We start from the raw sequence: 25,885 nt of genomic DNA, 5'->3' as shown, positions 1-25,885 counted from the left end.
ACTACATTAAAAATATCTAAATGTAAACTGATTATTTCTCCACACCATATTTGCCCCCATTGTCTATTATGAAGTTTCTGACATAAAGGAGAAGGAATGAGAGTAGAGAAAACTGAAGCCAGATCTCAAGGATTGAGAGAAACTTACTTATGATCAGTAAAGTCTCATAATATGTATGGCAATTTAAGCATGGTAGGAGTGTTATTCCCTGTGAAATGAATCAAAATCTTACTGGGAAATACTGAAAGTAATATGCAAGTGTATATGGAGACCAGAGACAAGTGCCTGCTGTCTTTGCACAGAGCACAAGCAACATCTTAAAGCTTCATTACTTGTTTCTCAATATAGAGGAGAGGAGAATGTCTGCCTATTGACCTCAACAGCCTCCTCCTGCAACTAATCATCCTTCATTCCCCTTGTCCCTGAATTCCCTTGACCACCCTCCTTCATTTGATTGGCTCTGTGTACTTGTTAGAATCAGAAGAGTCTGGGGAACTGTGGCTTCTGAACATGTACACTAGACTCTACCATATCCAGCCCTGTGACCCTACAAACATGCTCAACTGAATTCCTCCCATAGAGATACTCTTCCTGCTGAGTTCTCTCCTCTGCTCCTAGAGCAAATGGCATCTCCTGTCCTATCCTGATGCTTAACCCAGGAAAATTCCTGGATCAAGAAGAGTCAGATAAAGGAACGTGGCCTTTGGTGCTGAGATTCTCATAGAGATAAAGGGATATCCTGAAATCTAGGGTTTTTCCTTCCCTTTTCCTCCTTACAGCTTCTGCTGCTCCTGGGAGCTGTGCTCTATCTCTCATCCAGCTCAGACTGTTGCTGGCCGAGAGTCTTTGCATAGCCAAGGTGGTTCTTGAAGAACTCTTGTCTGCACGAAGTCTGAGCTGCTTCTCCAGAATCTGCAGCACGGGTTTCCATAATGCATGAAGATCTGGAGCCACCGGTAACTAGGCAGAGAGTGTTCTCATGTGTCTGACATGATGTCACTCCTCTCTAGGAGCGGTAGATAAATGCATTCAGATGAAGCCCTGCCATCATTACTTCGTCAAGTAGGAAATACATTTCAATTTACCTCAGAGCAACCTGTCCTACCACTACCTTGCAGGGAGGTCCCTGAGATGGAGCTTTGTAGAACTTTCTCTCCTTTACCCTTGAGCTGGATGAGCCAATGCCAGGTAATATAGGAGGGATCCTACATCCTGTGGTTGCTGAGAGGCCTTGGAAAGCCTTCATCTGGAGCATGAGGAGCAGGAGAAATGTCCCTTCTGGAGTGGGAGCCAACAGTGTTCTTAGATTAAATTCTTACATTACAATAAAGTGAATCGCCTGGGCACGGTGGCTCATGCCTGTAATCCCAGCACTGTACTAACCACTCTACTAAAATGCAAAACAAACAAAAAAAATTAGCCAGGCATGGCAGTGGGCACCTGTAATCCCAGCTACTTGGGAGGCTGAGGCAGGAGAATTGCTTGAACCTGGCAGGCAGAAGTTGCCGAGAATGAGCCGAGATCACTTCACTGCACTCCAGCCTAGGCAAGGCAATAGAGAAAGACTCCATCCAAAAAAAAAAAAAAAACTTTCGTTTTTGAAAAGACTTAATCATCATCTATTCAACAACCCCCTATGCCCCCTGAAATGCAGTCAGTTGAAAGAAAGGATTGGTCTTCAGAGATTATATAGGACACTTCAAGAGCCAGCTCATTCTTCTCCAGAACCCACAGAGTGGCTTGGCACCTTGCCTTGGAGAATTCCAAAAGCTACCAGGACTGCACCCGTGAGGCTCTGATCCCTGAACTGAATTCATCTTATTTGACAGCAGCTTTGGTGAGAACATAGATATTTTTCTGAGGTAAGTACACAATTTCCAGAGTAGGAGCTACTATAGGTTACAAACCAAAACAAACAAAATTTGGGGACTTTAATTTTATCTGCAAACTTAGATTTTTTTTAGATGAAATGATCTCATTTTCTGAGTTTTAAAAATGGCTCCATTTCTTTTTTAAAATTATTTCTAAACATAATCCGTAGGTTTACAAGCTCCATTACTTAACCTATTTTACAAATTAACATTTTTGTCATCTGGTCTTGCTACATGTTCCTCAAATAAAGTTATGATTAATTTTTTACTTAATGTATTTCTAAGTTATTTGTATAGATGTAAGCATTTTGCAATAGTTTCCAAATATCTAGTAATTTTTAATCTCTGTGGGTTCTATAAATGGCTTATGGGTGTTGCAATTTATGTGTATAATGTGTTACATTCTACTGTACTATGGTAATGTGCTGTTTACAATGTATGGCTATATATAGTGAGAGTGCATTGAATGATTCGGGCAAAATTTTTTTTCTAAAAAATGGTAAAAGTCTCTTCACAAACTTCAGTCTGTCAAAGAAAGCAAGAATTAGTATTTCTGCAGAAAGTCTTCACTGCAATCATTGCAGAAATGTCAAAATAGGAGGATCGTATATTTATACAATGTAGAAACCAGGATTTAGGTTTTTCATTTCTTTGTTTCTTTTTGCTTTAGACAGGCCCCCAGGCTGGAGCGCAGTGGTGGAAATAAGACTCACTATTGCCTCTACTTCTCACTTCAAGCAATCCTTCAGGCCTCATCTCCCAAAGTAGCTGAGACTACAGGCATGGGCCCTCATGTTCGGATATTATACATACATATATATATAGAGATAGGCCGACCTAGACATTTTGCCATGTCCCAGTCTAAGAACTCCTGAGCTCAAAACACCCGCCTGACTTGGCCTCCCAAAATTCTGTGATTACAGACTTGAGCCACCTTGCTTGGCCTAGGTTTTTTTTTCCTCTTTTTTTTTTTTTTCAAAACATACATTTAAAACTCTGACTTACTGTCTAGTGCCTATTATATTGCATAATACTTACTCGTTTTCTGACTGCGTGAAAGAGTAATGATAATGCTTCCAAAGAGCTTATAAATATTTCTATCCTTGTGTACTCTCCTACAGTTTATCAATCTTTTTGTATTTTAATTAGCTGTCTTTTAAAACTGTTGTTAATATTAACCAGTTTATCCCAAATTAACAGACAGTCCAGGAACAGTAAAGACGCCAGAAAGATTTTTGTTGATTGAATTAACAATAGCAGCCTAGAAAAACAATGATTGTTTGTTTTACCTTGGAGAAGTGCCTTTACCTCGATTTATCTGTTTACCTTGGAGAGTAAAGGCTAGCTTCTTCTGATTTGGGTCTAAGTATGAGTTCTGCTCTAACATTTTCAAGCCGGGTCCTTCTGGAAAAGTCATGATGGATGGTTGTTACAGTTAAATAAAAAAGTGAGAGTAGAAGAGCTTAGTTAGCTTGCCTTCTCTAACCAATCCACCTGGCCATTAAGAGTGTTACTTGATTTCAGACCATTCAAGACTCAATCCTTGAGTTTACAGGTTGATGAAACATGTGAAGCCCAAGCAATTTGGTGGACACTAACCCTCAAAAATCCGACATTCTTCTATGCAAGAAAATAGAGTTTGGAAAGCTGGCCCTGTGTTGATTGGAGAACAGTCACGTTTTCCTACAGAGGTCGATATCTCTTAGTGCCTTGGTTTTCTATTTTTCCTATCTCTGCGTTGCAAATTAAAGCCTATTCTCTCTAGAAAGAAGGATATTATTCAATCACAACCTGATTCAAACTTTGCTTGGACCTTTGTCTCTCCAGGGTAGAAGATTAAATTCTTGTGGTTTTCTTTCCTTAGGAAAATGGACTCAGACTTCTCACATGCCTTCCAGAAGGAAACTCACCTGTGTCATCTGCCTGAACTACCTGGTAGACCCTGCCACTGTCTGCTGTGGGCACAGCTTCTGTAGGCCCTATCTCTGCCTTTCCTGGGAAGAAGCCTGAAAGTCCTACCAACTGCCCTGCATGCAGGGAACCATCACAGAACAAGGACTTCAAAACCAATATTCTTCTGAAGAACTTAGTGACAGTTGTGAGAAAAGCCAGTCTCTGGCAATTCCTGATCTCTGAGAAACAAAATATGTGCGACCACACAGAAACAAAGAAGATTTCTCTGACGTGGACAAGAGTCTGCTCTGTTTGCTGTGCTCCAACTCTCAGGAGCACGGGCTCACAAACACTATCCACTGAAGGGGCAGCTGAGGAACACCAGGTAAGAGATAGCTCTGCGATCACCTGAAAGCGGAAGGTGGCAGAGTTAAGAGATTAGAAGGACGATGAGAATCATCATGGTGATTACTCCATTGTTTACTGAGTGCCAGGTGCTGTTCTAGGTACCAATGATGAAATTTTGAATAAATATGCAACTCTACTTTCCTTCATGGAGCTTGGACCAAACAGAGCGTGAATAAGTAAATGTCATTATATTGACTCTACAGTTCAATGCTAAAGGCATTGAAAGCCACCAAAACTACTAGCGCAAAGAAACATATTTTGGAAATATATTTAATATTATTGGACAAACGGTATGGGAATAGCACACTACAAAATCTGGGGCTAGCATAGTGGGTTCTGAAGCAGGATGTTTCCCTGAACATTAGCCGGTTACAGGACATCTTCATCTTCACTTCCCTAAACTGTTCTGCCTTCTGAAACCTCAAACTGAAAAATATCCATTGAGGATGAGCAGTGAAAAATTTGTTTTTCTTTCCCCTTTCTAATGTATTTATGTATTATATCCCTTGCTTGCGTATACCACTCAGAGTGTGGAATTTATGGTGTTTGATTTTCTGTTGTTCAACCTTGTAATTCTTTTGCAGGAAAGCTCTTCAAGCAAATGAGGATTTTATGGAAAAAGATTCAAGAAATCAGAGAAATCTAAATGAGGAGAGAAGAACAGCCTTCCTCTGCAGGGTAAGTATGAGACCGTGAGTCCTCACGACCAGCTTGAGACAGGCATGCTGAGAGCATTTATATTAGCAACTTGAGTTGAAATTTTCATATACCAGATTTGTCATGTGTTATTCATTGGCTGGAAAACAACCAGACTGTTCAATATAACAGTTGTTCAGGTTTTCTGTAAATGCTTTTCAGATAAATAAAAATAGATATAAATTCTGAAGGACAAGTAGGTGCTTAAAATTAGTAAGTATTTCAGGCAGAGATTCTGTATAAATGAATTATGTAATATTGATTAAATAGTATATAATTGAGGAATAAAGGCATTTAATGGTGAATATGATGTTGTCCAGGGGCAAAAAGGCAGGTGGGATCAGTAATTTAAGAAATTGCCTGTGCTGGTGAAATGTGACAGCAAAGGACCCAGATGATGCCAGCTCAAGTAGGAGAAAATGTAACACGATGAAAAGCTGAGGAGAAGGGACAACAAATGACCGGGGGAGTGAGAGGATAAATATGTCAATATTGAGAAGAGAAACACAATGGAATGGAGATTCATGTTCTTAGATGGCAGGGCAATTCAGAGCCTGTGGCTTTTGAGGAAGAAAGATGGGAGACAGAAAAGAAGTAGTCGTTTGAGAGATGGGGGTTACATTTTTTACTAAGATCCTTTCCGTGTGATGGCTTCTGATCCTGATTATAATATACTAACAACATCTCTACTTAGAGTGATTGCTTGGGCTGTGAAGTACAAAGGTTTGAGACTACAAACTAATGAATAACAAAGATTATATATATTATTGATGACAATTTAACAATCATAAATTTTAGTTGTTTTCTAATGGTATTTCAGATTTAAGAGGACATATATTTAAACATTTAAATCTAAAGGGCTTTTTCGCAGTGTTCAGAATTGATGAATTACATAAATTTTGAAGGAAGGTCTTGCTTAACTCATCATCCTGTTGTAAAGGGTGGAAAATAAAAGAAGAATGAGGAGGATGAATTTGGGGTTCTGTGAGGTGGAAGTAGACCTAAGCATTTAGCCTACAAAATCCATGTCCCTACAGAGTGATGTGGATTTATGGGCACAGATGATCAGGAATTAGTACAGGAAGCTGCATCCAGTTCTCCATAAAGGAGAAAAACAACATTTAGAGAGACTGAACAGGAATACCAAGAGATTTTTCAGCAACTCCAGAGAAGTTGGATCAACATGGATCAAGAGTAAACACTTGAAGAAATGTATCAGGACTAATGGAATGTGTCATAACCAGATGTGGAACTGCTCCAGGTAAGAACCGAAAGAAAGCTTTATGGAATTGTGCAACTAGATTTCCATAGAACGTTTTCTACCACAAGCTTCCTCCTCCAGCACATTTCATTCAAACTCTGGAAGAAAAAATTCATGTGAAAATTTATTTTTGTTTCCATAGGATAATACAAAGAAATTAGGGAAAAACTAACATTTCTTCCTCCTTTTGGGAAGTCTAGGTTTGAAATGCTCTTGATTTGAGCCACATTACCTTCGGGGACTAGCCCTGAAAAAGACCACATTGTAGACAGCTGCAGCAATGCGCAGTCACTACCACACCTTTTCTGTCTCACTCAATTTAGGGTCCTGAATTATCGAAATAGATTACGTCAATAGGTCTTACAGGTATAATAAGTGTTAGAGATGAGAATACATTTTAAAACTGTTGCAGTGATAGTATGTGGTAATTCTAAAGTTTTCAAAACCTAAAGAGCAGATCCGCAGAATAGAACTTGTTTGTTTGTTTGTTTGTTTGTTTTGAGATGGAGTCTTCTGTCATCCAGGCTGAAGTCCAGTGGCCCAATCTCAGCTCACTGCAACTTCTGCCTCCCTGGTTCAAGCAATTCTCCTACCTCAGCCTCCTAGTATCTGGGAATAAAGGTATGCACCACCGCACACAGCTAATTTTTTTGTATTTTTAGTAGAGATGGGTTTTTGCCATGTTGTCCGGGCTAGTCTGGAACTCCTGACCTCAGGTGATCCATCCACCTTGGCCTCCCAAAGTGCTGGATTACAGTGTGAGCCACCTCACCAACAGGAATAACAACTTTCTAAAGAATCATTTTTTTTTTCTCTCTCTCTCTACGGATTTGGGAGACATGGTGGCAAGGTATTGTTATTGGCCGTCAGTGCAAGCTGGAGCACAAGTCATGCTATGAAAACATCAAGCTGTTTCCAACAAAGTGAAAACATAATTTACTAAACCACAATGTGTCAGTGTGATTGTGTGGGTGTGTGTGTACTCATGTGTTTGTGTTGTATGTTGAATGTTACTATGCCTTTTATCAGACATTAACCTTTTCTTACTTTTCCAAGTAACTCAGGGGGTTATGTTTTGAAGAGTTCAATGCAGAAGTTGCTAGAATACTATTGCCTCTTTTAGGATTCAGAATCATAATTAGAGATCAACTATTTGGTGGCAGATAGGGAGAGAGGCATTTATCTTTCAGTGGCAGTAGGTTAGAAATGGAGTGAAGAGTTAGAAAGATTCCCTAAGAGCCAGAAACCCATCCTAGGATTGTGGAGGTGCATTACAATATCAGAAGTGGTTTGAATGAAGCTTTTCTGTTGGAATCTATTTCTTAAACACAGACATCAGAACGTAACCAACTCAACCTACTTCTTCTTGCAGGAGTGAGTCCGTGCTGCTGCAGTGCCCCAGCCTGTGAATCCAGAGCTCACTACAGGGCCCATCACTGGGCTGGTGGATAGGTTCAACCGCTTTCTAGGTCAGTGTCACCTCTTGGTGGGATCCACATGCAATGCCTTCAATTCTGGTTTTCCATGGGCAGCTTTCCCAGTGTAATGATCTTTCATCTAGAAGAAAATAGCCTGTGAATAGGTATTTATATTTATAGTTTCATTGTCATCAAACAGACAAAACTAAATAAAAGATGGTGGAATCAGCCATATAACAAATTTCTTAGAAAAGTAAAACGTGCAGAAGGGCCTTTAGGATGTAGAACCATTCATGTATGGTTCAACCGTGATAAAATTTCCTGCATACAATTATTACAAGAAGTATACAGAACTGAATTAATTCAGGACATTTCAATTTCAAATTCAGTGCAGTTAATGACTGATTTGAGTGACAGTGTTTTTTTAAATACATTTCAGTTGAAGTTTTATAGCATTTATAATTTTAATCATGTGCATTTTAATCAACTAAAGCATACACGAGTAACTTATATAACAATGCAAAAACTGAGAATCTGTGAACGATAGGAACGTGATTTGTTGGTTGATGAGGCCTTAGATAGAACTCCAGGATAGATCATGATAAATCCAGCAGATAAAAGATGTCTGTGCCTGAATCTGGCATGAAAGTCAGATAATTCTTGCAAGGAAGCTGCACTTTTCAGAAGGCAGATGAGATTTTCTCTTTAAGTATGAATTGACTAGTTTAAGTGGCAGATTATAATATTTCTGGCAAAGTGATAACTTTTTTATTTGGGTCTAAGGATGGCTCCCCACCTCATCTCCTGTCCCAAGCCTCCTGCTCTGCCCTGAAGAGAAGAGACAATGAAGGTTAATTTATTGCTATGGACTTGGCTGCAGTGCAAGAGCTTCCAGTTTTTCAGTTGTATGAAAGGTCGCTAACTAGACATAGACATGACCTTCCTCCCCTTTAAATTTGAGTTTATAGAAATTGCGATCATTGAAGTTTAGGCGTTTACTTGTGCAGATATCCTAACACCCTTTGATTCCAACATTTTTCCAGACAGAATTTCTTTCTAATCTTGACCTGTGTTTTCTAGTGAGAATCTCTTTCTTATCTGAACATGAGAATTTATAAACTGCTTTTCACTGGAACATTCTCTTTTTTCCACCATGGAAATTTCCTTCACTTGGGAAGTAACCAATTACAATATCAGGCTGTTTGAGGATGTGAGAAGTTTGATGTTTAGACCTGAATCTTTGCATTCTGACAGATCTGACAATTTTGCTGCATGGGAGCCTGGGTCTTCTCCTCTGGGAAACACTACTGGGAGCTGGATGTGGGCAACTCTTGGGACTGGGCTCTGGGAGTCTGTAAGGACTCCTCGATAAGGAAGAATAGCCACAATGGTTAAATCTAAGGACATATTTCTTCTTTTATGTGCCTGCTGTCCTGACCCATATTTCCAGGGATAACCTGGCATACGTAGACACTATGTAAAGCCCACATCTATTAGAAGTTTATAACACTATGTTTTCATGTGACTGTTTTCTTATTCCTGCAGTGCATATTTCCTGGGATAATAAAACAACCACTTGGTACGTTCCCCTTGTTTGAAGTTCTGAGACAGCTACTCTTTGGTTCTGATGATCTCAACACTGCCCCAACTCCAACAAATCTAAGTGTTTTCTTGATGGCGAGCCCTGTCATTCACTCTTGGAAGATATTACTGAGAGGTGGATGTTGGACAGTGCTGGAACTGGCTGTTAGATTTTGCAATGATTCTTGGACAATGAGAAATGACATGCTGGTTAACTCCAAGAAAATTTTTCTACTTTTTGTGTCAAGAAGGCTACCGGTGTCATCTCAGACCTCTTCCCCACTATTATCTCAGTATCCAGAAAGGCCTCTAGGCCAGATGGGGTGTTTCTAGATGATGAATGTGGCATAGTAAGCTTTGTTAATGTGGCCAACAGTTTTCTCATCTGTAGCCTCTCTGGTTCTTTCCCTTACCCTCTTACAACTTTGCTTTGCTTTGCTTTGCTTTGCTTTGCTTTGCACTCAAAGAATCAGAGATAGGTCAGTAACATGACTAAAGGTATCAGAAACACCGACTTCTGAGAATGCTAACCTACTGACTACTTGACATTCTTTATCTTTTTCTATGAAACTTTGTACCATTTTTAAAAGTGTGAAGGTATGCATTTGTTTTGATTTTCATTAAACTACTCTCTCTTAGAATACTGCGCATGTCTATACTTTTATGCTGTATCTTTTCTTTCCCTTGATTTCCAAGCCAGCCCAGGTAAATGAATACCCGAGTGTGTTTATCCAAACTGATGGGTTAATGCAAGAGCACAGGTTTCTTCCCCCTGAACTGGAATTTTTTTTTCTCTGTTCCACATCTGCTAAGTCCCATTTCATCAGTGTAAGTTCCAACATTTCTTCAGGGAATTCTTTCTTTAGCTCCTGGACTAGATTAGGCTATTTGTTTTAAAGACTCAGAAAACCTTAACTTTTCTTTGTAAAACTCACAGTGTAATAGTAGGCATCTTTTCTGCTTCTCAATTACAAGAAAAGGATTGTGTTTGTACTACACACAGGTATATTCCAAGAAAGTACACAATGCTTAAAATACAACTGATATTCATTAATTGTCTGTTTGAATAAAAGAATAAATGCACAAAATAATTGATAAAAACATATGATACAACTGTTTAAAAGGCTACCAAATTTACCCCTGTATTCCTTTTGATTTTGGCTACTGAATGTAACCAAAATCAACAGGGATACTGAGAAATATTATTTAATAAAGTTATAAATTGGACTGCTTATCAAATTGATAGGCTCAGTCAATTTTCTTTAGCTCAGGAACAAACTATCGATGGACACAGATCTTAAGAGAGTGACAATATTACAGATAAAAAGACTGAAAACCTGTAAGAGTTTAGTAATTTCACCAATGGCATCCTACAGACAGTTACCTGGGAACATGTCATTACCAGAATAGAAAGTAAGACTCACTTTTTGCTTCAGAAAATACAGAATACTCAGAAGCCTCACTGCATTTTAAGAAAACTGCAAATTTATTTAGGTCTTTGAAGTTTTTAAAATACACATGCAGTAAAATATCCTTATTATCAGAAATACCTATATTTTGATAGTGTTAATTTTGTATGAAGACTTTCCTTAAGTATCGACTGGAAATTGGTTCCAGGACTCCCCACAGATACCAAAATCCTTAGATGCTAATAATCCTCAGATGTCCTTACATAAGATGGGGAAGTATTTGCATGTAGCCTAAGCACATCCTCCAATGTACTTTAATTATCTCTAGATTACTTAAAATACTTAATGCAACGTAAATGCTATGTAAGTAGTTGTTACACTGTATTATTTAGTGAATAATGACGAGCAAAAAAGTCTGCACATGTTCAGTGAAAAGGTAATCATTCCATTTTTTTCCTGAATTTTTTTAATCCATGATGAGTTGAATCCATGGGTGCAGAACCATCACATGGGAGGTCCAACTGTACATCAAATATCATATTTAATGGTGTATTTTCTAGCATTTAATCTAATTACTGGCAATATGGCACACAACAAACATATCAAAAGTTTCTGATATGTGTTTTTTGAATTTATTTAAAGCAATCTAGGAATGCCTCCTTTAATGAGGATTGCTGAGAACAAAGTCTAAAAAAGGCCAACTCCATTTATAAAGAGTAACTCTGATCCAAAAGTTTAATGACAGATGGGTTGCGTAATGGGTTATTTCAATGATAGGAGGAATGCAAACATACAATTCTGTAGTCATTTATATTTTAATAGCATTATACTGTTTTAACCATCCTCATCTTGTATATAATCTCATTGTATATTAGAATACTACTATTAGAGCAATAAAGAAGAATGGATAAATACGGTCAGCTTTTTGCTTTTGTTTTGTTTTGTTTTGTTTTTGAGACAGGTTCTCACTCTGTCGCCCAGGTTGGAGTGTACTGGTGAGATCACGGCTCACTGCAGCCTCGAAATCCTCAGATCAAGCAATCCTCCAACTTCAGCCTCCCAAATAGCTGGAATATAGGCTGAACTGTCATGCCTGAGTAATTTTGTTCTTGCTGTTGCTGGAGAGAGAGGGTCTCACCCGGTTGCCCAGCTTCTCTCAAGCTCCTAGCTCAAGTCATCCTCCCACCTCAGCCTCTAACAGTGCTGGGACTATAGGCATAAGCCACTATGCCAGGCCTAAATACAGCCAATTCAACTGAAGTTTAAATTATTTGTGTTTCACTCTCTTTCATTATAAGAATAATCTGTGTCTTAAAATGTGTTTTGAACATGAATTACTTTATGATTGCCCCTTCATAAGAATAGTTCTTAATGTTTAAGAATAATTCACAAAAATATGAAAATTCCTTCATAAAAGTGACTTGAATTAATAGAAGGAATACTAGATACAGGCAGTGGATAATCAAAATTTAAGTGAATTATCTTATTCTGTCCTACAATTGTAAGAGAAAGTGATCCTCCCACCTCAGCCTCTCAAAGTACTGGGAATTATAGGTGTGAGCCACCATGCCTGGCATAAATATGGCCAATAATTTAAACTTCAGTTGAATTGGCTGTTCTTATAAGTTTATGAGAGAAATATGTTTCTCTTATAGTTGTGAGGACTGGATGAGATAATGCACATACAACCTCCACTGATAGGGTAGAATCTCCACCCCGAACAGCAGGTCTAGGGTTGCTATGCCCAAGTTTCCCACTGGCTGTATCTTCCGTCCCTCAAGGGATAAGACAAAACACCGGGAGACACCATCCCCCTACCTACTCCAGCACAGACTTGTAGAGCGTGTGCGAGTGCTAGAGAAGCCACTGTCAACTCCTTTGCAGTGATGCAGAGATTCATCTAGGAGGACTGACAGGCCATAAAAACTGAGAGCTTTGCTCAATGCCTCACATTAATGACTGATTTTGAATCGGTCATGAAAAGGTACATTCCCAAGGGCATTGTCAAAAACAATGGAGACCTTGGTTAGGAACATTAAAGAGGAGCTTGGAATCTTTAGCTGCTTTGTAGCAACAAATAAACTTCTGACGCCAGCCAGAAGGCTGTGTTCTGTGCCAGCCAGCACCCGCTCAAGAGCAATCAAGGTGGAACGGGACAAATTTGTAAGCACTCCCCAAGCTAACCACTGATTCATAAATAAAGAGCCATTAGCCCTACTGGCTGAAGAGCTAAAGCACAAATTCTGAGTGAACACTGCGTGAACAATTAATTATTCTGTTCCAGGGAGTGATTCCTAGAAACTAGATTTAAAAATAAAATCACAATCATCTCCAGTGATCTGGGAGACTGACCATGCACTGTCGTAGCAGTAACCAGAGAGAGGATCTCTGAGCTGTTAGTCCACTGAATGTGGGACATAATTGTCAACTTCCTGATCTGTGAAAACAGTCTCCAAGCCATACACACATTGAATGGTAAAGGATAAAATCTAAATAACTAGGAAGGCTTAGCCACAACTTTCAAAATACAGATTTAGTAGAAATAGAGATAAATAGATACGAATATTGCTGAGTATCATGTTTAGCTGAATTCATAGTAAATATTTATCATTTTGAATATGTTCATCTCAGAAGCCAAAAGCATACCTACTCTCAGATGAAGGTTTATATATATATATATACATTTATATGTGTGTTCATGTATATAATATATATATATTTCAAAGCAGTCATTCGCATGTATATTTTTCAATTAGTATGCTAATTTTCCAAGCACTATTTTTCATATATATATATATAATCCCAGCACTTTTAAAGTCTGAGTGGAGGATCACTTGAGCCAGGAGTTGGAGAGAAGCCTGGGCAACAGGTGAGACCCTGTCTCTCCAACAACGGCAACAACAAAATTACTCAGGCATGACAGTTCAGCCTGTATCCAGCTATTTGGAGGCTGAGGTTGGAGGACTGCTTGATCTGGAGAGGTCGACCCTGCAGTGAGGCATGATCTTACCACTGCACTCCAACCTGGACGACAGAGTGAGAACCTGTCTCAAGAACAAAACAAAACAAAACAAAAACAAAAAGCTGACTGTATTTATCCATTCTTCCTTATTGCTCTAATAGCTGTATTCTAATATACAATGAGATTATATACAAGATGAGGATGGTTAAAAGAGTATAATGCTATTAAAATATAAATGACTATAGAATTGTATGTCTCCATTACCCTTGTCATTGGAAACAGATCCTGTCAGCTTGGTAGTCAGCATAGTACCCAGTAGGTAGTTTTTAAAAAATATATCATAATCATTTATTAATGTGGAGAAGATCCTTCCAAAGACAGCTCCAATGTCCTTGTCACGCAGAGGCAGCAGTGGTCAGGAGTTCTGCTGACCAATGCTTTAGGTAAAAGGAAGAGATTCTGGAAAAAAAAGTCAGGAAACTTCAGAAAATAAACAACAACAACAACAAACACCTTTTCTTCCAAAATAAGTATTTTCTGACACTCATACCTTCAGGCTGTTGCCCCTGTTGGAAGTGAGAGAATGACTAGTTTCTGGCAGTGTGACACCATGAGCATGCTCTTAGGCTAATGGAGCAGACAGAAGAGCTCCCTCCAAGAGAGGCTCCCTGCAGCCCTCCCCTTTTATCTTCTGAAAATGTGGATCTTTCTTTTCAAGCCACGACTTCAAGTCTTACTTTGTTCCTACTCTTAGAAACAGTCAAAAAGAGCCCCATACCGGCCATTTTAGGAATCAATGTAATTTTAAAGCAGAGGGATAGTAAAGCATTATTTGTCTCTCTGGCCTCGGTTCCTTTTCTGCATACTGCAATCATTCAACTACATCTTACACTCTACCATGTCCACGACACTGCTTATGACTAGTCACTAGAAGACGGAACATCACTTGTGCCCACGTGCAGATAGAGAGAATGTTGTCTGGTCACATTACCACTTTAGTGGAAGGCACTCTTTTAAAATTCATCAGCCAGGTCTGCTATTATAAACACTGGGTCAAAACCGTGGTTGACTTCAAAGTGTTCTCAGAAAGTCTGATATTACACTATTGAAAGATGGTTTTCCATCTGAAAACCTGACTGGTGGTAACCCTCAATTGGCCCCTGCATTTCCTCTGAGCTGAAGCAGCCAAGAGATGGAATCATTTGCATGAGGAGTTCTTACTGCCACTACAGTTGTTAGAAAATATGGAATGATCCAACAGTGCTCCATATCCTTTCCAGCACCTGTTATTTCCTGACTTTTTAATGATGGCCATTCTAACTGGTGTGAGATGGTATCTCACTGTGGTTTTGATTTTCATTTCTCTGATGGCCAGTGATGATGAGCATTTTTTCATGTGTTTTTGGCTGCATAAATGTCTTCTTTTCAGAAGTGTCTGTTCATGTCCTTCACCCACTTTTTGATGGGGTTGTTTGTTTTCTTCTTGTAAATTGGTTTGAGTTCATTGTAGATTCTGGATATTAGCCCTTTGTCAGATGAGTACGTTGCAAAATTTTCTCCCATTCTGTAGGTTGCCTGTTCATCTGATGGTAGTTTGTTTTGCTGTGCAGAAGCTCTTTAGTTTAATGAGATCCCATTTGTCAATTTTGGCTTTTGTGGGCATTGCTTTTGGTGTTTTAGACATGAAGTCCTTGCCCACGCCTATGTCCTGAATGGTATTGCCTAGGTTTTCTTGAAGGATTTTAGTGGTTTTAGGTCTAACATTTAAGTCTTTAATCCATCTTGAATTAATTTTTTATAAGGTGTAAGGAAGGGATCCAGTTTCAGCTTTCTACATATGGCTAGAAATAGGAACACTTTTACACTGTTGGTGGGACTGTAAACTAGTTCAACCATTGTGGAAGTCAGTGTGGCGATTCCTCAGGGATCTAGAACCAGAAATACCACTTGACCCAGCCATCCCATTACTGGGTATATACCCAAAGGACCATAAATCATGCTGCTATAAAGACACATGCACACATATGTTTATTGCGGCACTATTCACAATAGCAAAGACTTGGAACCACCCAAATGTCAACAACGATAGACTGGATTAAGAAAATGTGGCACATATACACCATGGAATACTATGCAGCCATCAAAAATGATGAGTTCATGTCCTTTGTAGGGACATGGATGAAACTGGAAAACATCATTCTCAGTAAACTATCGCAAGGACAAAAAACCAAACACCACATGTTCTCACTCATAGGTGGGAATTGAACAATGAGAACTCATGGACACAGGAAGGGGAACATCACACTCCACTCCGGGGACTGTTGTGGGGTGGGGGGAGGGGGAGGGACAGCATTAGGAGATATATCTAATGCTAAATGACGAGTTAATGGGTGCAGCAAAACAACATTGCTCATGGATACATATGTAACAAACCTGCACATTCTGCACATGTACCCTAAAACCTAAAGTATAATAATAATAATAAAAAAAGAAAATATGGAATGATCCCTCTGCCCTCCAGGTGATTGAAAGCTATGCAAAACAAGCTGTTTCTTACTGAGAGCAAGGAAGCAACGGGTAAGAAAACTTTTAAGGCATAAATAACATAAAAGGGCACACATTTTAAGACACATTCACATGACATTATACTGCAAAAAAAATAAAGAATGATTTTCTCTGATTTGAATTAAGATCCTTCACATAGTTCACTCCCAGGCCTGTTTTGTGCAGTTGGTTACAGGCTTGAAGTCAGAAGATGACTGGTTGTTTGCACATCCTCCGGTTTCCTGGGGCTGCTGGAGGGCATCTGAGGGGCTGTCCAAAGGAACACCAGGCGGAGGCCGTGATGTCTTTTCAGCACCGACCTCTGAGATAGGTGGCAAAATAAGAGATTCTAACGTAAATTTTTGCTGTCTGTTTCTGAATTGACACAGCTGTCTCCTCTGCTGAACTCTTCTGGATTTTCTGTGCGAACGCAGCTGACATCGTTTCTATTATCCTGACAGCACTTTTTTCCTCCTCTGTAATAACACACTTTGTGGATGAACCAAAATCACCAAAAACTGCCACAGATACTGTTACAGGGCCACTCAAAATAATACCAATGCTATTGTTGGCAAGGGATTGGTAGAAACCCAAAAGAGAGGAGTTAAGAGAAAGAATTGTCAAAGTCCCCTGATGAATCTTTATATGTTCCATGTTTCTATCCTACTGTTTTCCATCATGCAACCATGAGCTGTGAGTGGTCACAGGTTTGGCAGAACAATGTAGTTCTACAGGTCCACCACTTTCTGGACGGTAGAGAGTGGCTCAGAAGTAAAATAAGGTGCCAAGTCTGAACTCATGGAAGAGCAGAGAATCATGACAGTAACATACAGCAGTGTCCATATGGGTCCAAGATTCACATGCAGAGCGCCAGATTACAGAAGCAGGCAAGGCAGGCTTCGAGAGCAAAACCCAGGCCTTGATTCACTTTCCAAGGTACTACAATTCAGGGTAATCAGATGCATTCCTTAACCTTGACTCCTTTTTGCTTACTAAAGACTTGATCAGTCTTCATGCTGTCCACAGGGAGTCTCCAAAAGTCAGAGTAACAGCTGGCTTACATCTTCAGTGATTCAAGTCTGCAAGGTGTATATGATTGTGCTTCGGGGGGAAGCAGAGAAGCCACTTTCTGTACTTACAGTGGAGTTCACTTCAGTGCTATAAACATCACCGCAGTCCTGCTTGTAATAAAGTCCAGACTAGCAATCTGCCTTTGGGTTGAGCTGTTCCTCCTACAAGATAAGCTGTTAAGTCATGCCTTGATTTTAGATCTCTCGGCCAGGCGGGCTAAGCATCCAGAGTCCCTGTGGGGCAGCCGGCTGGGAAAGCCACCCTCAGGTCCTTCCCTCCGACGCCCGCGGCAGCTACTACGATGGCGGCTGCTATGGTGGCGGCTATGGCGGCAGCGGCTGTGATCCGAAGGGGTCCCTCCACACACCACACAGGGCAGAGGAGGGCGCGGTGTCTTGCAGGCCAGGACGCAGGCGCTTGGTAGGTCAGGGGGCTGCTGGGTCCTGGTTCTTCTGGCACCTTGACTCTGGAGCCCAGCATCAGGGCTCAGGGTAGGGGACCTTGGGTGCGCCCCCGCGGCAGCGCTCCTCCAGGCGGAGGGGAGTGGACATGTAACCCGGCGGCTTCAGGGCTGCCCGGAGCAGGCCAGGAGCAAGCGGAGGGATCCTGTGAGAGACAAGCGAGGCCGGTTATAGAGTCCGCCTCCAATAAGTAGTTTTTTAAGCCCATCCCTCTCCCTCCACTCACAAGTAGACCGCAGAGTCTATTTTGCCCATACTGATGTCTCTGTGTGTTCTATGCTTAGCTCCCAATTATAAGTGAGAACATACAGCATTTAATTTTCTGATCCTGCATTAATTTGCTTAGGATTACAACCTCCAGTTCCATTCCCATTGCTGTAAGACAGTTGGTGTGCCCAGAGTAAAGTCCTCCATTTAAGCTCCCATTCACAATTACACTGACTCCATTGAGAACCTTATGGTGAAGGTGGGAACAGCCACTGCTGAGACCGCCATGGCTCAGTAAGCCTCCATGAACACTTCCATTTTTCTCATTTGCTCCTGAGAAGTGGTGTATTATTACATCATCTGCCCATTAATATCTGATCCTTGATAGAGGTATCCTGGAGCGTCGTATTTCTGTATGATATTCTGCTGGCGATTCCTCCACAGGCACGTTTCAATGAAAACCATAAGAATGAGGCCCAAGACACCCAGCATACAGCCAAGGATCCGATATAACATGTCACTGCTTCTGTCAGGGCTGGTTACTGGCCTCGCATTTCCTTCACTTCCTGAGGAATTCAGAGGGGTACTCAAGCCTTTCGGATACTCAGAAGCTCCAGGAGCACATTTCACTTTAGTCTCGCAGATCATGACATTGCTAAACTCACTTTCTTCTTCACTGAAGCACTGCATTTTAATGCCATAGGAAGTTTCTGACAGCAGATGGCCAATCATGTGCCACTGCTTTGAACCTTCTGTAACATCCCTCTTATAAACATTGTCATGGTCATTATCTGTGGGTCAGTTATAGATATAAAAGAATGGAAGTGTTATTGTTACTTCATGGAATGTATGTCCACTTTAGCACAATCTGAGTAACGCTGACAGCCTCTGTGTATACAATGTGAGGTCCGTTATTGCACAGTTGGAAAAAAGTCTGGGGAACCCAGTCCCCTGATAAGGATGAGACGCTGATCTCTGAAAACTTTCTTCATAATGGCTGATAGCAGTGACCCAAAATTTGTATGTTGAACCTGGTTCTATACTACAAACTTGCACAGAAATTTGGGAAGGAAAGATATGTTGAGGTGCCACCAGGCAGTCACTGGTCCTCATCCATTTATATTTGACCTTGAAGGCAGCGATCAAAGAATTCCCAGTTGCCCAAGGAAATCAAGTGACATAGACCAACCTCTCTGATGCAGTGGAGACAGTAAGGTGATCTGGTGCCTCTGGAGGGCCACTGTGTCTAGATGAATCTGTAAGCACCACTCCAAAATTGTTGTCTGCAGCTTCTGAAACGACGGGATACTTGGGGATGCCTACGGGTTGAGAGGATGTCTGGGTGCTTTTTGATGATGCTGTTTTTTCTTTGCTGGTTCAGAAGGTAAGCATGGCAGGTGGGTTTTCACTTGCATCACTTCTTGCTACCAGCAAGAGTTCATAAAGTACAGATGGCTCCATTTCAGCTAAGTGAAGCTCACTTTCACTTCCTGGGATTCAAACCCTGTGCCAACTTCCCATCACATCAACTTCATAGTCCAGATTTTGATATTTCCCAAAATAGGCATTGATGGGCAGTCCACTTTCCTTGCCTGCCCTCCACACCAGGTTGTATGTATCTGGTATGGGGGTCTGTAGGGTTTCAATTGGGTGGGGACCTCAAGAACAGAGATACCTCTAACATTTTTCTCTGATGGTGATTCCACTGCACTGGGATGTACTTTCTCTGGAAATGAGCTGAATAATCCAGTTTCTGAACCATCTCTTATTTTGTTTCATTATTCTGAGTAGCAACAAAGAGTGCGACTACTTCTCCTTTTGTTTGTTTCAAAAAGAACAACCATGAGAGGTGGCTCTGCCTGCATGGTACCATGTTCATCTGTAGCTTCACAGATGTATTTCTCCACATGCTCCTGCATCACAGCCTGAGTATGGAGAGGGCTCAAGCCAGCTTGGGACATGATGAAGTAGACAGGTTCTAGGTCCAAGATTCCAGGTCTTGGTAAGTGTGACTTTTGGGATTTAGATCTAAGGACTTAAGAGAGATGGCTGGTTATCAATCCATGGCTGTCATACCAACAAATGACCGGACCCAACAGCCTGGTGGCATTGAAGGACAGAGTAACAACGTCTCCATCTACCACTTTTGTGCTTTCTGGTGCCAAAATTATAACTTGCTTGAATCCATTGCCTTTTTCTATTTCAAGTCTTCCAGTAGACTGCATAAATCCAATCTCATTATCTGCTAAACACTGATGTAGCCTAGTATCTTGCATAATAACCCCACTGAATTTCAGTCAATTTCCTGCAGTTCAATGTCTTGAGAAAGGATGATTAGGCTGTGCATTATGAAACCAGTTATGCTTGGCAGCTGGGTTCCTACAAACATCAGAGATAAAGTGTTCTGTGGAAAATAGCGACACTATCTGATCCTGTAGTCCCTTAGATTAGGAGCGTGTTCAAGTACATTAACCATGGATGCCACATATTTTACATCTCCAGAGTTGTTTCCCGCCATGCAGGAATCGTTTCCAGAGTCCACTGGGTCAATGCTATCTATGGCAAGATGAGAATACAACCTTCTCCAGTTGCTTCCCGGGGCAATATCCTGCCTGTTCTTTAGCCAACACACTTGAGGAGCCAGGACCCCACTAAACACACACTCCAAAGGTACAGGGCTATGTGAATGAACAGCTAATACCTGTGAATGAGCAGGGGAAGAATGCCAAAATCATCTGAAGAAAGGTGCCTCACAAGGAGCTTTTGGCCAGTGGGTTCAACTTTTAATTCATGTGTGGCTGGATTATAAGCTGCACATTTGTATGATCCCTTGTCCTCCAAGGATACATTCAAAATCTAAAGATGTTCTTGTGGAGGGTTTAAGTAATTCTTTGTGGAATGCTTCAGCCTCTTCCCCTGGATTTTAGCGCACACCCCAGCTTTGGGGTTACTCTCTGGTACCCTGCAGCCAATGAAACCAGCACCTTTATTATTTTGCTGTGATAAAATGCTTTGTGGATGAATCAAAATCACAAAGAACTGCTGTGGATACTGCCCCAGGGCCACTTACAACAACATTGACCTATTGTTGAAAATGCATTGGCAGTAACCCAAAAGGGAGGAGTTAAGACAAAAAATTGTCAAAGTCCCCTGATGAATCTTAATATATTCCATGTTTCTATTCTATTTTTTCCATTATGTGACCTTGAGATGTGAGTGGTCACAGGTTTAGCAGAACAATATAGTTCTACAGGTCCACTAATTTCTGGATGGCAGAGGGTAGCTCAGAAGTGAAATAAGGTGCCACGTCTGAACTCCCAAAAGAGCAGAGAATAGTAAGAGTAACAGACGGTGGTGTCCATAAAGGGCCAAATCTGGAATGCAGAGCGCCAGATTACAGAAGCAGGCAGGACAGGCTTCCAGAGCAAAACCCAAGCCTTGGTTCATTTTCCAAAATACTGTAGTCCAGGGTAAGCAAACACATTCTTTAACCTTGACTCCTTCCTGCTTACTAAAGACTTTGATCAGGGACAGTCTTTTTATTTTATTTTATTTTATTTTATTTTTTGCACACAAAACAATAAACATTTTCTAAAATACATACAAACAAAAAGATGCATATCAAACTTATTAGGAAGGTTGCACATGGGAAGACGGGAATAGAAATGGGGGGTGGGAATTAAAGAAAATGAATGAGAGAGGGACTTTGTATGGATCAATGATAATAACTCAATCCTCTATTTGACAAAGAAGAAGGAGAAGAAGAGGAAGAAAAAGAAAGTGGGATAAAGGATCAGAAAGGGAGGAAAATAGAAAAAATTAGAGTATAACTCCAGGGTAGACCTGTTTTGTTGTCCTTGGTTCATTGGTTGGTTTGACAGTTGTATTTTTCATATGTTTTGCCATGTTGGCAAGGCTGGTCTCGAGCTCCTAGCCTCAAGCGATCAACCCGCCTCAGCCTTCCAGAGTACTGGGACTACAGGCGTGAGCCACCACATCCAGCCCCCACATTGCTTCTGGCCTCTGTGGTAGACCTCCCAGACGGGGCGGCCGGGCAGAGGCGCTCCCCACATCCCAGACGGGGCAGCCAGGCAGAGGTGCTCCTCACTTCCCAGACGGGGGGCCGCAGACTCCCACTTCCGGACGGGCAGCTGGCAGAGACGCTCCTCACTTCCTAGACGGGGTGGCGCCGGGCAGAGGGGCTCCTCACTTCCCGGACAGGCAGCTGGGCAGAGACCTCCTCACTTCCCAGATGGGTGGCGGTCGGGCAGAGGGGCTCCTCACTTCCCGGACAGGGGCAGCTGGGCAGAGGCGCTCCTCACATCCCAGACGATGGGTGGCTGGGCAGAGGTGCTCCTCACTTCCCAGACGGGGCAGCTGCGCAGAGGAGCTCTTCACTTCCCAGACGGGCGGCTGGGCAGAGGCGCTCCTCACTTCCCAGATGGGGCGGCTGGGCAGAGTTGCTCCTCACATCCCAGAAGGGGCGGTCGGGCAGAGGCGCTCCTCACTTCTTCCCAGACAGGGTGCCGGTCAGAGACCTCCTCACTTCTTCCCAGACGATGGGTGGCCGGGCAGAGGACTCCACACTTCTTCCCAGACGGGGGGCCGGGCAGAGACGCTCCCACTTCCTAGATGGGGTGGCGCCAGGCAGAGGGCTCCTCACTTCCCAGACAGGGCTGCCGGGCAGAGGCACTCCTCACTTCCCAGACGATGGGTGGCCGGGCAGAGGCGCTCCTCACTTCCCAGATGATGGGTGGCCGGGCAGAGGAGCTCCTCACATCCCAGACGGGCAGCCGGGCAGTGGCGCTCTCACTTCCCAGACGGGCGGCCAGGCGAGGCGCTCCTCGCTTCTTACCAGACGGGGTGCCGGGCAGAGGTGTTCCTCACTTCTTCCCAGATGGGGTGGCCGGGCAGAGACCCACCTCACTTCCTAGATGGGGTGGCGGCCAGGCAGAGGGGCTCCTCACTTCCCAGATGGGGGCCGGGAAGAGGTGCTCCTCACTTCCCAGATGGGGCGGCCGGGCAGAGGCACTCCTCACTTCCAGACGGGCGGCCGGGCAGTGGCTCCCCCCCAGACGGGGCGGCCAGGCAGAGGCGCTCCTCACTCTTCCCAGACGGGTGGCCGGCAGAGGCACTCCTCACTCTTCCCAGATGGGGTGGCCGGGCAGAGACCCACCTCACTCCTAGATGGGGTGGCTGCCGGGCAGAGGGCTCCTCACTTCCCAGACGGGGCTGCCGTGCAGAGGCGCTCCTAACTTCCCAGATGGGGCGGCCAGGCAGAGGCGCTCCTCACTTCCTAGATAAGGTGGCGGGAAGAGACGCTCTCACTCCTAGATGGAGTGGCGGCTGGGCAGAGGGGCTCCTCACTTCCCAGATGGGGCGGCCAGGCAGAGGCGCTCCTCGCTTCCCAGATGGGGCCGCCGGGCAGAGGCGCTCCTCACATCCCAGACGATGGTGGCCAGGCAGAGGTGCTCCTCACTCCCAGACCGGGCGGCCGGCAGAGGCGCTCCTCACTTCCCAGAACGGTGGCCGGGCAGAGCTCTCCTCACTTCCAGATGGGGCGTCAGGCAGAGGCCTCCTCACTTCCCAGACGGGCCCGGGCAGAGGCTCGTCACATCCCAGAACGGGGCCGGCAGAGGCGCTCCTCACATCCCAGATGATGGGTGGCCGGGCAGAGGCACTCTGCAGTTCTTCCCAGACGGGGTGGCCGGGCAGAGACGCTCCTCACTTCCTAGATGGGGTGCGGCCGGGCAGAGGGGCTCTCACTTCCCAGACGGGCTCCCAGGCAGAGGCGCTCCTCACTTCCCAGACGATGGTTGGCCTGGCAGAGGCGCTCCTCACTTCCCAGACAAGGCGGCAGCATGCGCTCCTCACATCCCAGAAGATGGGTGGCTGGGCAGAGGCGCTCCTCACTTCCTAGACGGGGCGGCAGGGGGAGGGCGCTCCGCACTCCAGATGGGGCGGCCAGCAGTGCGCTCCTCACTTCCCAGACGGGGTGCCAGGCAGAGGTGCTCCTCACTTTCTTCCCAGATGGGGTGGGCCGGGGCAGAGACGCACCTCACTTCCTAGATGGGGTGGCGGCCGGGCAGAGGGCTCCTCACTTCCCAGACGGGGGCCGGGCAGAGGCGCTCCTCACTTCCCAGATGGGGCGGCCGGGCAGAGGCGTCCTTACATCCCAGATGGGTGGCGGGCAGTGGTGCTCCTCACTTCCAGATGGGGCGGCCGGGCAGAGGCGCTCCTCACTTGATCAGGGACGTCTTCCTGCTGTCCACAGGGTGTCTCCCAAGATGAGAGTAACAGCTGGCTTACATCTTCAGTGATTCAAGTCTGCAAGGTGAATACACTTGTGCTTGGGAGGGAAAGCAGAGAAGCCGCTGTCTATTCTAGCCTGGAACTCACTTCAGTGCTAAAAGCACATCATAGCAGTTCTGCTTGCAATAAAGTCTAAACTAACAATCTGCCTTGGTTGAGCTTTTCTCTTACAAAATAAGCTGTTAAGTCATGCCTTGATTTTAGGTCTCTCCACGGGCGGGCTAAGCATCTAGAGCTCCCCTGTGGCAGCCAGCTGGGAAAGCAACCCCTGTGTCAGCCCTCCGGTGGGAGGCCGTGGCCATGGTGGCGGCTGTGATCTGAAGGGGCCCCTTCAGGCCCGGCACAGGGCAGAGGAGGGTGTGGTGCCTCCCACGCCAGGGCAGAAGCGCTGGTAGGGCGAGCGGGCTGCAAGGTCTCAGGTCTCCTTGCACTGAGTGACCTCAACAGGGAACCAGGGCTCAGGGGAGGGTAACTGGGTTGGGGGTGGGGTGCGGACTGACAGGACCCATCCCTGTGGCAATGCTACTCTGAATGGAGGCCTGCCTACAGGTAACCAGGTGGTCACAAGGCCCAACAGGAGTAGGAGAGGAGCAGGAGGAGGAGCGATCATAGAGAGTGACAGGCAAGGCAGGCTGTAGAGACCGCCCCCAGTCGGTATTTTTTTAACCCATCCTTCTCCCGCCACCCTCAAGTAGTCCACAGAGTCTATTTTTCCCATATTGATGTCTATGTGTGTTCAATAGTTAGCTCCCCCATGTAAGCAAGAACATACAGCATTTGGCTTTCTATCCTGCATGAATTTGCTTAGGATTAAGGCCTCCAGTTCCATCCACATTGTTGTAAAGGGCTGATTTCATTCTCTTTACAGCTGTATAGTATTCCATGGTGTATATGTACCATATTTTATTTATACAGTCTACCATTGATGGACTCCTGGGTTGATTAGGTCTGTGCTATTTTAAATAGCGCAGCCATGAACATAGGAGGGTATGTGTCTTTTTGGAAGAATGATGTATTTTCTTTTGAGTATATACTCAGTAATGAGATAATTGTATCAAAAGGTAGCTCCGTGTTCAGTTCTTTGAGAGATCTCCAGACTGTTTTCCACAGTGGGTGCACTAATTTACATTTCTTGCTCTATGGTTAGTTCACAAAATTTCTACTAGACTCAGCTCAGGGCTGCAGCCCTGACTGCAGCAGGTGCTGGGGCTTCCCTAAGTAGCAAAACCCAAGCCTTGGTTTATTTTCCAAAATACTGTAGTCCAGGGTAAGCAAACACATTCTTTAACCTTGACTCCTTCCTGCTTACTAAAGACCTTGATCAGGGACAGTCTTTTATTTTATTTTATTTTATTTATTTATTTAATTTTTGTTTATTTTTTTATTTTTTTATTATACTTTAGGTTTTAGGGTACATGTGCACAATGTGCAGGTTTGTTACATATGTATCCATGTGCCATGATGATTTCCTGCACCCATTAACTCGTCATTTAGCATTAGGTATATCTCCTAGTGCTGTCCCCCCCCCTCCCCCCACCCCACAACAGACCCTGGAATGTGATGTTCCCCTTCCTGTGTCCATGAGTTCTCATTGTTCAATTCCCACCTATGAGTGAGAACTTGCGGTGTTTGGTTTTTTGTCCTTGTGATACTTTACTGAGAATGATGTTTTCCAGTTTCATCCATGTCCCTACAAAGGACACGAACTCATCATTTTTTATGGCTGCATAGTATTCCATGGTGTATATGTGCCACATTTTCTTAATCCAGTCTATTGTTGTTGGACATTTG

The 25,885-nt window shown here is 43.4% G+C and overlaps 1 pseudogene; it reads right to left on the bottom strand.

Annotated features, from left to right (window-relative positions):
* Window positions 1-672: 672 nt before the first annotated feature.
* LOC115833831 lies at window positions 673-21,266 on the bottom strand (annotated as a pseudogene).
* Window positions 21,267-25,885: the final 4,619 nt, after the last annotated feature.

This window comes from Nomascus leucogenys, unplaced genomic scaffold, assembly GCF_006542625.1.
Source record: "Nomascus leucogenys isolate Asia unplaced genomic scaffold, Asia_NLE_v1 001350F_40458_qpd_obj, whole genome shotgun sequence".
Lineage (NCBI taxonomy): Eukaryota > Metazoa > Chordata > Mammalia > Primates > Hylobatidae > Nomascus > Nomascus leucogenys.
Note: the sequence above shows the minus strand (reverse complement) of the source record. Positions and strands in the feature narration are given on the sequence as shown.